Raw genomic sequence first — 10,785 nt, forward strand, 5'->3', positions numbered from 1 at the left:
TGAACACTCCTAACTACTTTTTACTGACTTACTAAAGCATTAAATTGGTTTTGTAACCTCATTGAGCTTTGAACTTCATAGGCAGGTGTATCCAATGATGAGAAAAGGTATTTAAGGTGGCCACTTGCAAGTTGTTCTCCTATTTGAATCTCCTATGAAGAGTGGCATCATGGGCTCCTCAAAATAACTCTCAAATTATCTGAAAACAAAGATTATTCAACATAGTTGTTCAGGGGAAGGATACAAAAAGTTGTCTCAGAGAATTAAACTGTCAGTTTCCACTGTGAGGAACATAGTAAGGAAATGGAAGAACACAGATACAGTTCTTGTTAAGCCCAGAAGTGGCAGGCCAAGAAAAATATCAGAAAGGCAGAGAAGAAGAATGGTGAGAACAGTCAAGGACAATCCACAGACCACCTCCAAAGACCTGCAGCTTCATCTTGCTGCAGATGGTGTCAATGTGCATCGGTCAACAATACAGCGCACGTTGCACAAGGAGAAGCTGTATGGGAGAGTGATGCGAAAGAAGCTGTTTCTGCAAGCACGCCACAAACAGAGTCGCCTGAGGTATGCAAAAGCACATTTGGACAAGCCAGTTACATTTTGGAAGAAGGTCCTGTGGACTGATGAAACAAAGATTGAGTTGTTTGGTCATACAAAAAGGCGTTATGCATGGAGGCAAAAAACACGGCATTCCAAGAATAGCACTTGCTACCCACAGTAAAATTTGGTGGAGGTTCCATCATGCTTTGGGGCTGTGTGGCCAATGCTGGCAGCGGGAATCTTGTTAAAGTTGAGGGTCTCATGGATTCAACTCAGTATCAGCAGATTCTTGACAATAATGTGCAAGAATCAGTGACGAAGTTGAAGTTACGCAGGGGATGGATATTTCAGCAAGACAATGATCCAAAACACCGCTCCTAATCTACTCAGGCATTCATGCAGAGTAACAATTACAATGTTCTGGAATGGCCATCCCAGTCCCCAGACCTGAATATCATTGAACATCTGTGGGATGATTTGAAGCGTGCTGTCCATGCTCGGCGACCATCAAACTTAACTGAACTGGAATTGTTTTGTAAACAGGAATGGTCAAATATACCTTCATCCAGGATCCACAAACTCATTAAAAGCTACAGGAAGCGACTAGAGGCTGTTATTTTTGCAAATGGAGGATCTACAAAATATTAATGTCACTTTTATGTTGAGATGTCCATACTTTTGCACTGGTCAAATTTTGTTTAAATGTGGATTGCACATTTTCTGTTAGTACAATAAACCTCATTTCAATACAGAAATATTACTCAGTCCATCAGTTATTAGAAATATGAAACTGAAATAGCTGTTGCAAAAAACCAAATTGTTATAAAGAAACATGGTTAACATTAATAGGGGTGCCCAAACTTTTTCATATGACTGTATATACAGCAGATCTGAACAGTGTAATTTGCACAATGTATTCAAACTAAAAAAGAGCTTCCATTTCCATGTAAAACTACAGATAACTGTCATGCGCTGTCTGGATCCATACACACGGATTACTACTACGGCGTCGGACTCTGTTCACATTGCAGAATCCAACAGGCAACCTGGTCTCTATTAACTGCTCAGCTCTGTTGTGAGTTTATTCCATACCCTTTTCTTTATTCCCCTGTAGACATATTGTCTCCCATTTGTGTATGAGTGTAGTGTGTACAAGATTTCATCTCCCTTGTCCGTGTCTTTTCTGTGGGGTTTTGGTTCTGGGTTTCCGGCCCACTCCCTGGGTGGGTGGAGTAAGATCAGGGCTCAGACAGGAGTCAGGGTCACGCTGGTGGCTCGGATCTGTTTACCATCAAGCTTACCTCCGAGATAAGGGACAGCACATGGTCTTGATTCTGAGGGCCACCCTAGGACCTCCTGTTCCGTCCCATGTCAAGAACATTGTGATATTACTACAGATAGCAAATCACAAAAATCAACTCTCCTGCTTGGTCTGTACAGCATCTGTTACAAGGTTCCTCTCACAAATGAGGAAGTTTTGCCTCTGTAAGACCCAATGTTCAGCTGTGATCTGTTTAGGAACTAGGCAGAAAATGTTCAATTCCCTACATCGCCTCAACAGGAGATATGAAGTATTACATGAGAATCCATTTATTGCATGGACTTCTTGGGTCCTCTATGCCAGAGAGGCTCTTTGTAACCAGCTTTATTTCTAGCTGATAAATTACTCCTGTATTAATTCAAAATAAAGCAAAAAAAACCCAAAACATAAAAAACTTATTCTACAATCCTATTTTGACCCATACTTTCTGTCATCCCAAATTAAAAACGAACTTAGAAATCTTTATCCCATCCTATCTCCATCAGAATTAAACTCTGGACTGACAAGGAGCAAAAACTCTTAAAAAAGATCTGCCAGTTGACAGAAAACTATTTTTTTTACCTATATCACCTTTCTCTCCTAAATCTGGTGTTATCTTTCTTTTGTTTCTGCACCTCTCTATTCTTGAGATATGTTCCCTCTTAGCCCTAAATGTAAATCTAGTAATTTTTGATAAATGGGTGTGGTACTAAACTCTTCTATGTGGGTGTGGTCTTGTGAACCACACCCATTTGGCTAACAAGAGTAGAATTACATATAAGAAAGAATAGGACTTATTTTAGGAATGGGGAGAATGAGAACAAAAAACAAACTCCAGATCCACAAGAACAGTAGGTAAAACAATACATATTTATGGCAAGTAACAGCTTCCCTCTACATGGTGCCACCTACAGATTATGTTTCTCATTTGCGTCAGGCGTTAATGTACCGCCCCTAAGCAGACGAGCTGTTCGAATCCGGGATTGCTGTGTCTCGAGGGTCCCTGGACCCGGGGCTCAGCGGCCACTTGAAATAAAAAGGGGCTATTTACAGGGGAATAGTTCGTGACGCCACCTGCGGGTTGCGGTAAGAAGGGAGTACCGCCGCTGCCGAGGGGAGTACCGGAGCAGATGAAGTGGGGGCAGCTAGGTGACAGTACCCTCCGCAGGTAGGAAGGCCCCGGGACTCTGCAGGGTTGGTGGATGGTGCTGTGCAGGCTTGCTGGGCAGGCAGGATGCAGGGAGGGGGACAGTGTACTTACTCAGGTTGTTGTGATGTTAGATGCAGCAAATAAAGCTCACACACTGTAGTAAACCAAAGTCTCTGGGTACCACTGCAACTGCGGGAAGCCCGTCCAGGTGTCCGCTCCCACCGGTATCACTTCAATGGTTTGGAGCCTGTCTCCGTGCACAATTTTAGTTGTTCTTGTGACCCTTTGGCCTGAAGCTGTCAGGGTCCCGCTCCCTATGTTGAGGGGAGCTATGCTCTCGATGGCTGGCAAATGGGATTTCAGTGGGTTGTATAAGCTGGAAAACCCTATCCACCTCGTTGTGCTGATGCCTTCGATCTCTGAGCTCTTGGGGAAGTTCATGAAGAGACTATCCTCCACAGGTTAATTATCAAGGTGCTTGAAGCTTTTCCCTGATCTAGTGTCCTGTACCCTGCTGGTACCGGTCTGGTTACTGGGCTTTCCGGTGCCGACTGTTCTCCAAAACTAAGTCAGGGCACTCCTTTCCAATACCCTGCGACCGGGTCTTCGACTCCTCTGGTCCCGGACCACTGTCTGCGACGCAACCTAGGTCACTCCAGGGAGCTACATCTCCCTCAGCTCCTCACTCACCGAGGGCTACTATTCAACTCTCTATCTAAACTGAAACTCGCTTCTTTCCGTTCCACCAGTCTGCCTGACCCCTAGGTGAGTGGCCCATTTCCAGCTAGACCAACCCACTGGTGTGCCTGACAGGTCATGATGTAAGGTGTGGTTGGGATTTGTGGTGCTGATGGGAGTGATACCGATTTTCAGGAACCTGGAACCATGGGGGGTAGGTCCTGCAGCATAGAAAGAGAAGATGCAGTCCCCTGTGACACCCTGATATAGTCAGGGGCGTCACATTAAAGCCCTTTAAAAGGCTGAGCATTTTTTACAGGTTAGCTATCTATAGGTGGTGCCAAAATCAGAGTATTTTACCCACCCTCTGGAGCAGTTTTATGTCATTTTCTCATTAAAGAGAACCTGTCAGCAGGATTTAGCACTATAAAGTAAATTTATGGCCATAATGGCACTGTGATACTGAATAAATGTATACCAGCAGTGAGGAAATCCGATCTTTGGTTGCTGAATAATCTTCCTCTAAAGGGTGCTTTACACGCTGCGACATCGCTAGCGATTGCTAGCGACGTCGAGCGTGATAGCACCCGCCCCCGTCATTTGTACGACATTTGGTGCTTGCTGCCGTAGCGAACAATATCGCTATGGCAGCGTCACATGCACATACCTTGTCAGCGACGTCGCTGTGACCGCTGAACAATCCCTCCCTCAATGGGGAGGTGCGTTCGGCGTCATAGCGATGTCACTGCGGCATCACTAAGCGGCCGCCCAATAGAAGCGGAGGGGCGGAGATGAGCGGGACGTAACATCCCGCCCACTTCCTTCCTTCCTCATTGCCGGTGGATGCAGGTAAGGAGATGTTCGTCGTTCCTGCGGTGTCACACATAGCGATGTGTGCTGCCGCAGGAACGACGAACAACAACGTACCTGTGGCAGCAGCGATATTAAGGAAAGGAGCAACGTGTCAACGATCACCGTTTTTTAATGATTTTGCGATTGTTGATCGTCGCTCCTTGGTGTCACGCGCTGCGATGTCGCTACCGGTGCCGGATTTGCGTCACTAACGACGTGACCCTGACGATATATCAGTAGTGATGTCACAGCGCGTAAAGCACCCTTTAAGGTTTTATGATGTCGTCAACCGTGCATGGGACGAGAGTTTAGGGTGGGGTCTTCTTTTTCTCTGCCCTTCCACCTGCCTCCTCTGTTTCTTCTGCAGGTCACTAATTATACACTGACCTGCCTTTTTTTTTAAATTCTGTGCTACCACCGTGATTGTGGTGGGCGGTGCATGTGCAGTGTAATTAAGTAGGTTGTCTACAGGTCTTCAATAAAATGGTGCCAGATGTAACGCATGCGCAGACTGAGATTTTAGCTCAATGACCTCTTCATGCGCCGACACCTGCACCATTTTCTTGAAGACTGTGCGCAGTGTGATTCTACAGACTGTCTTCAGTAAAATGGAGCCAGACGTGGCACATGCGCAGATCAAGATTTTGGCTTAATGAACAGGTCATTGAATTAAAATCTCAGTCTGTGCATGCAGCGGTTCTGGGGCAATTTTATTGATAACAGTCTGAAAAATCACACTGTGCATGGTCTTCAAAAAAATGGTTTCGTATGTGGCACATGTGGAGATCAAGATTTCGACTTGACGAACAGGTCATTGAGGTGAAAGCTCAGTCTCGAATGCAACGGATCCGGGGCCATTTAAGTGAAGACCTGCAGGCTGCCTGTAGCATCTACTGCAATCATAGCGGCAGTGGGGCAGAATTTCAAAAAGGAGGCAGGTCACTGAATAATCAGTGACCTGTAGAAGAAACAGAAAAGGCAGGCTGAGGGTCGGAGAAGAAGAAGACCGTAACTCTTAAGTCCTGCCCCGATGCGCGGATGATGTTATCATGAAAACTTTTAGAGGAAGATTATTCAGCAACCAAAGATTGGATTCCTTCATGGCAGGTATTTATTTAATCATCATCACAGCTGTCACGGTCGTCTTATTGCTGTTTCGAGACTAGTGACAGTCTTAGGACTGAAGCCTTCTATCTCCATCTTGACTCCTCATTTAAATGAAGCTTCCTTTCCTTTGGTGTCTCATGAGTTAACTTCAGGTTTTGTGGCCAGCAGCTCTGAGCAGGGTAAGTCAGCTGTTGCTGCTTTGGACCCACACCCATTTAGGTTAAATACTGGATCCATCCCAGCAGACCTTGCTGCTGTAGAATTCATTTCTACTCTGGCCAGCCTGGTGGAAGAAACTGCTGAGGTGGAAGGAACTGCTGAGGTTTTGTCCTGTGCCCATCAATCTGCTACTTTAGAGTCCGTCTTCTATGGTGAAGTTTGGTGTTTTGTATCTTTCTGTTTATTCCCCCCGTCTGTCTCTCCTTTCCCTCCATGTTTGTTAGTTCACTGGCGAGTCTAGTGTACTCATTGGCCTACTCACTAGACAGGATGACTTTAGGGCCAGCTGAGGGATCCAGGTATCCTGCTCACTGACAGTTTAAAAAACCTGTATAGGGAGACTAGGGAGCTCAGAAGTCAGCTTGAGATGAGTTCAGGAGCTGCCCGTCACCCCTCTCCCTAGCCGCAGGGACCTCCGCTGTATCATCACCCCGGTGTTTCCCCCTTTTTGTGGTGTTTTTTGATAGTGCATCAGACACCCGTTGGCCTGATCGCGTTTGTCACGCTTTATATACGGACATCTTCTACTCCGAGTGTGACAACAGCGCCACTATTATTATTTTATTATTATTATTATTATTATTTATTATTATAGCGCAATCAATTCCATGGCGCTTTACATGTGAAAGGGGTATACATAATAGGGACAAGTACAATAATCATAAACAATACAAGACACAGACAGGTACAGGAGGATAGAGGTCCCTGCCCGCGAAGGCTCACAGTCTACAAGGGATGGGTGAGGGTACAGTAGGTGAGGGTAGAGCTGATCGTGCGGCGTTGCATCAGACTGAGGGTTACGGCAGGTTGTAGGCTTGTCGGAAGAGGTGGGTCTTCAGGTTCCTTTTGAAGCTTGTCAAGGTAAGCGAGAGTCTGATGTGTTGTGGCAGAGCATTCCAGAGTATGGGGGAGGCACGAGAGAAATCTTGGATGCGATGGTGGGAAGAGGAGATGAGAGGGGAGCAGAGAAGGAGATCTTGTGAGGATCGAAGGTTACGTGCAGGTAAGTACTAGGTTACTAGGTCAGAGATGTAAGGAGGCGACAGGTTGTGGATGGCTTTGACTATGGCCATGTATTTTCTTTATAGTGCTAAATCTTGACGACAGGTTCTCTTTAAACAGTGCAATACAGATATCCTAGCATCTATATCTCCATAAGACTATTAGTAGAACATTATCCAGTCACAGCAATTGTTAACATGTTGACTTGCCATTGCATAGCATTAATGCAAGCGTAACTAGAGCATTTTCATTTAGGCTTAATTAAATATATAAATATTTAATTAAACGTTCCCCTTCAAGCTAATTTGGCACTGCACAATTAAGTCAGAAGAAATTTTTTTTTTTTCATTAATGGAAATATCTCCAAATAAAAAATGGTTAATTAAAATCAGTCGTTAAAAGTACCATGAGTAATGTTAGATAATGCCGTCATTTCATGGTTACATCTGCCGTGTCTGTACATTATCCCTGAGTAACTAGAACCATGGGGTAACATGGGGCTCAGAGGAAATCTAGTGCTTAAAATGGCATCATATATACCATATTTTTCGGACTATAAGACACACTTTTTTCCCTCAAAATATTGGGGGAAAGTGGGTAGTGCGTCTTATAGTCTGAATGTGGCTGCAGGGAATGAGGGTGCTGCAGTGGAGCGGGTCATCTGTGGTATGAGCAGGATGTAGCAGTCTGCCGTGACCACGTGGGCCCGTTCATTCATATGCACGCCCGTCCTCCCGCCCATCATCTTTCAGCGCTGAAGCCGGTGCTTACAGGTGGGCGAGATGATGGGCGGGGGGATGCGCGCATAGTAAAGAGCCGGCCCGCATGATCACCCCTGGCAACTATAGCCTGGAGTGATCATGTGTGGCTGTATTCACTGCTCCCGCGCATCATCATCAGCGCGGGGGGCAGTGAATAAGTATACTCACCCGTCACCATTGTCTGCAGCATCGCGATCTTCTCCTGTCTGCCGGCCAGCTGATCTGTGTAGAAGCGGTGAGCACAGCTATGACGTCATCGCTGTGCGCACCGCTAGTCTCCACACAGGTCAGCTGACAGGCAGACAGGAGGAGATCGTGATGTTGCAGGGGAACGGAGATGGCTCCACGCTCCAGCGGTGCTGCTGCCGGCACTGACAGGAGGAGGAGTGATGCTGCATGGAGCGAGGAAAGGTGAGTATGAACGTTTATTTTTTTTTGTGAGCCACATGTAGCGGGTCATATAGAAGGATGAGGGTATATAGCAGGATGGATTGGGGTATACAGCAGGATGGATGGGGGTATATAGCAGGATGGATGGGAGTGTATAGCAGGATGGGGGTATATAGAAGGATGGGGGTATATAGCAGGATGGATGGGACTATATAGCAGGATGAATGGGGGTATATAGCAGGATGGATGGGGGTATATAGCAGGATGGGGGTATATAGAAGGATGGGGGTATATAGCAGGATGGCAGTATATAGCAGGATGGCAGTATATAACAGCATAAGGGCATATACCAGAATGGTGCGATGTAGCAGGATGGGGGCTATACCATGATGGCGGTATATAGCAGGATTGGAATATATACCAGGATGAGGGACATATATACAAGGATGGGGATCATATACAAGGCAGGAGGATCATTACCAGGATGGGGTACCTTAGTAGAGACTTTGGAGACATTACCCCCATAACAGTGTCAGCAGCAGATCCTCGCCCCATAAGTGTGTCCATGACCAAATTTTTTGCTTAAAATTTTATTTTCCTATTTTCCTCCTCTAAAACCAGGGTGCATCCTATAGTCCGGTGCGTCTTATAGTCCGAAAAATATGGTACTAACAATCGACAGTACCTGACCGTTTTTGCAGAATTTGTATTATCATCAGTTTTCGTTTTCAGAGTGTGGGTCAATGGTCTACATTTATTTAGAAAGTTGGAGTGCTTTTGCACCAAATTTACTAAGAGGATGTCCCAAATCGTAACCCGTGCATGATATAGGCATGAAATTATGTCTAAATTTGTGATATTTTTGCTTTGCTGTTAATACATTTATTTGCAAATCATGGACATTTTACGGCACTTTACAAATTTGGTAAGTCCTGACCTGAAAAAATGTGCAATTTGTTACCTAAATTTCTCATGACCAATGACTTTGATTTTTTTAATGCACTTTATTCCAAACACTGGTGTAAACTGTATAGAAACTATGGTTGATTGTGTCGATATTATCCAAAAATTACATACAATGCCATGAAAAAGTATTCATACCTCATGAATTTTTCCACATTTTTTCAAGTTACACCAACAAGCTTAAATGTATTCTATTAGATTTTATGTGACATACCAACACTAAAGGCCCCGTCACACACAACGACGTATCTAACGATATATCGCCGGGGTCATGGATTCCGTGACACACATCCGGCATCGTTAGCGACGTCGTTGCGTGTGACACCAACGAGCGGTCGTTAACGATGGAAAATACTCACCAAATCGTCCATCGTTGACACGTTGTTCATTTTTCAAAAATTGTTGATTGTTGAGGACGCAGGTTGTTCGTCGTTCCCGAGGCAACACACATCGCTACAGGTGACACCGCGGGAACGACGAACTACAGCTTACCTGCGGCCGCCAATGAGGAAGGAAGGAGGTGGTCGGGATGTTATGGACGCTTATCTGCGCCCCTCCGCTTATATTGGGCGGCCGCTTAGTGACGCCGCTGTGACGCCGCACTAACCGCCCTCTTAGAAAGGAGGCGGTTCACCGGCAACAGCGATATCGCTAGACAGGTAATCCGTGTGACGGCTCCGATCGATATTGTGCGCCACGGGCAGCGATTTGCCCGTGAAGCACAAACGACGGGGGCGGGTACGCTCGCTAGCGATATCACTGCGTGTGACGGGGCCTTAAGTAGTAAACATTTGTGAAGAGTAAAGGTAATGATACACGGTTTTCTAAATATTTTAAAAATATAAATCTGTTCGCTGCTATAGAGAAGAAATGGGTTTAACGCCACATGTTGTTGATTTTCTTGGTCCTGAAGAAGGGGACTGGATCCAAGAAACGCGTCGACTTATGGAATAAAGATCATTGAACAACAATTTTTCCTTATTGGCGGTAGTACGGTGTTAAACCCATTTCTTCTCTCCAGCACCGAACATCAACACACGTGGGGCTGCGGCAGCCACCATCATCACATATACCTTCATAGGGGTTGTGCCTTTCCACAACCCTGCCAGGTGAGTGTTATCCTTCACACACCACTATTTTTAATCTGGTAAAACCCTATTGCGCTCTCTCCTTTTTGAAAATATAAATCTGAAAATTGTGATGTGCATTTGTATTCAGCCCCGTGTAGTCTGATACCCCTAAATAAAATCCTGAGTGACAGATTTCCTCCAGAAGTCACATACTTAGTAAATGGAGTCCACTTGTGTGTAATTTATTCTCACAGCATCATGAAAACCAAGGAACATACCAGACAGGTCAGGGATACAGTTGTGGAAAAGAGTAAAGCAGGGTTAGGTTATAAAAAAAAAAATAGCCCAAGCTCAGAAGGTTTCATGAAGTATTGTTCAATCCATCAACCAAAAGTGAAAGACATAACTGCAAACCTACCAAGACATGACTGTCTAGCTAAACTGACATCTCAAGCAAGGAGAGCACTAATTAGGGAAGTAGCCTAGAGGAGGTACAGAGATCCACAGCTCAGGAGGGAGAATCTGTCCACAGTACAACTATTAGTTGTACTCCACAAATCTGGCCTTTATGTAAGAATGGCAAGACGAAAGCCATTTTTTAAACCAAGCTATAAGAAGTTCTGTTTGCAGTTTGCAAAAAGCCATGCAGAGGACACAACGAGCATGTGGAAGAAGGTGCTCTGGTCAGATGAGACCAAAGTAGAACTTTTTGGACTAAATGCACAATGCTATGTGTGGTGGAAAGCTAAC

Source organism: Anomaloglossus baeobatrachus, chromosome 2, assembly GCF_048569485.1.
Source record: "Anomaloglossus baeobatrachus isolate aAnoBae1 chromosome 2, aAnoBae1.hap1, whole genome shotgun sequence".
Classification (NCBI taxonomy): Eukaryota; Metazoa; Chordata; class Amphibia; order Anura; family Aromobatidae; genus Anomaloglossus; species Anomaloglossus baeobatrachus.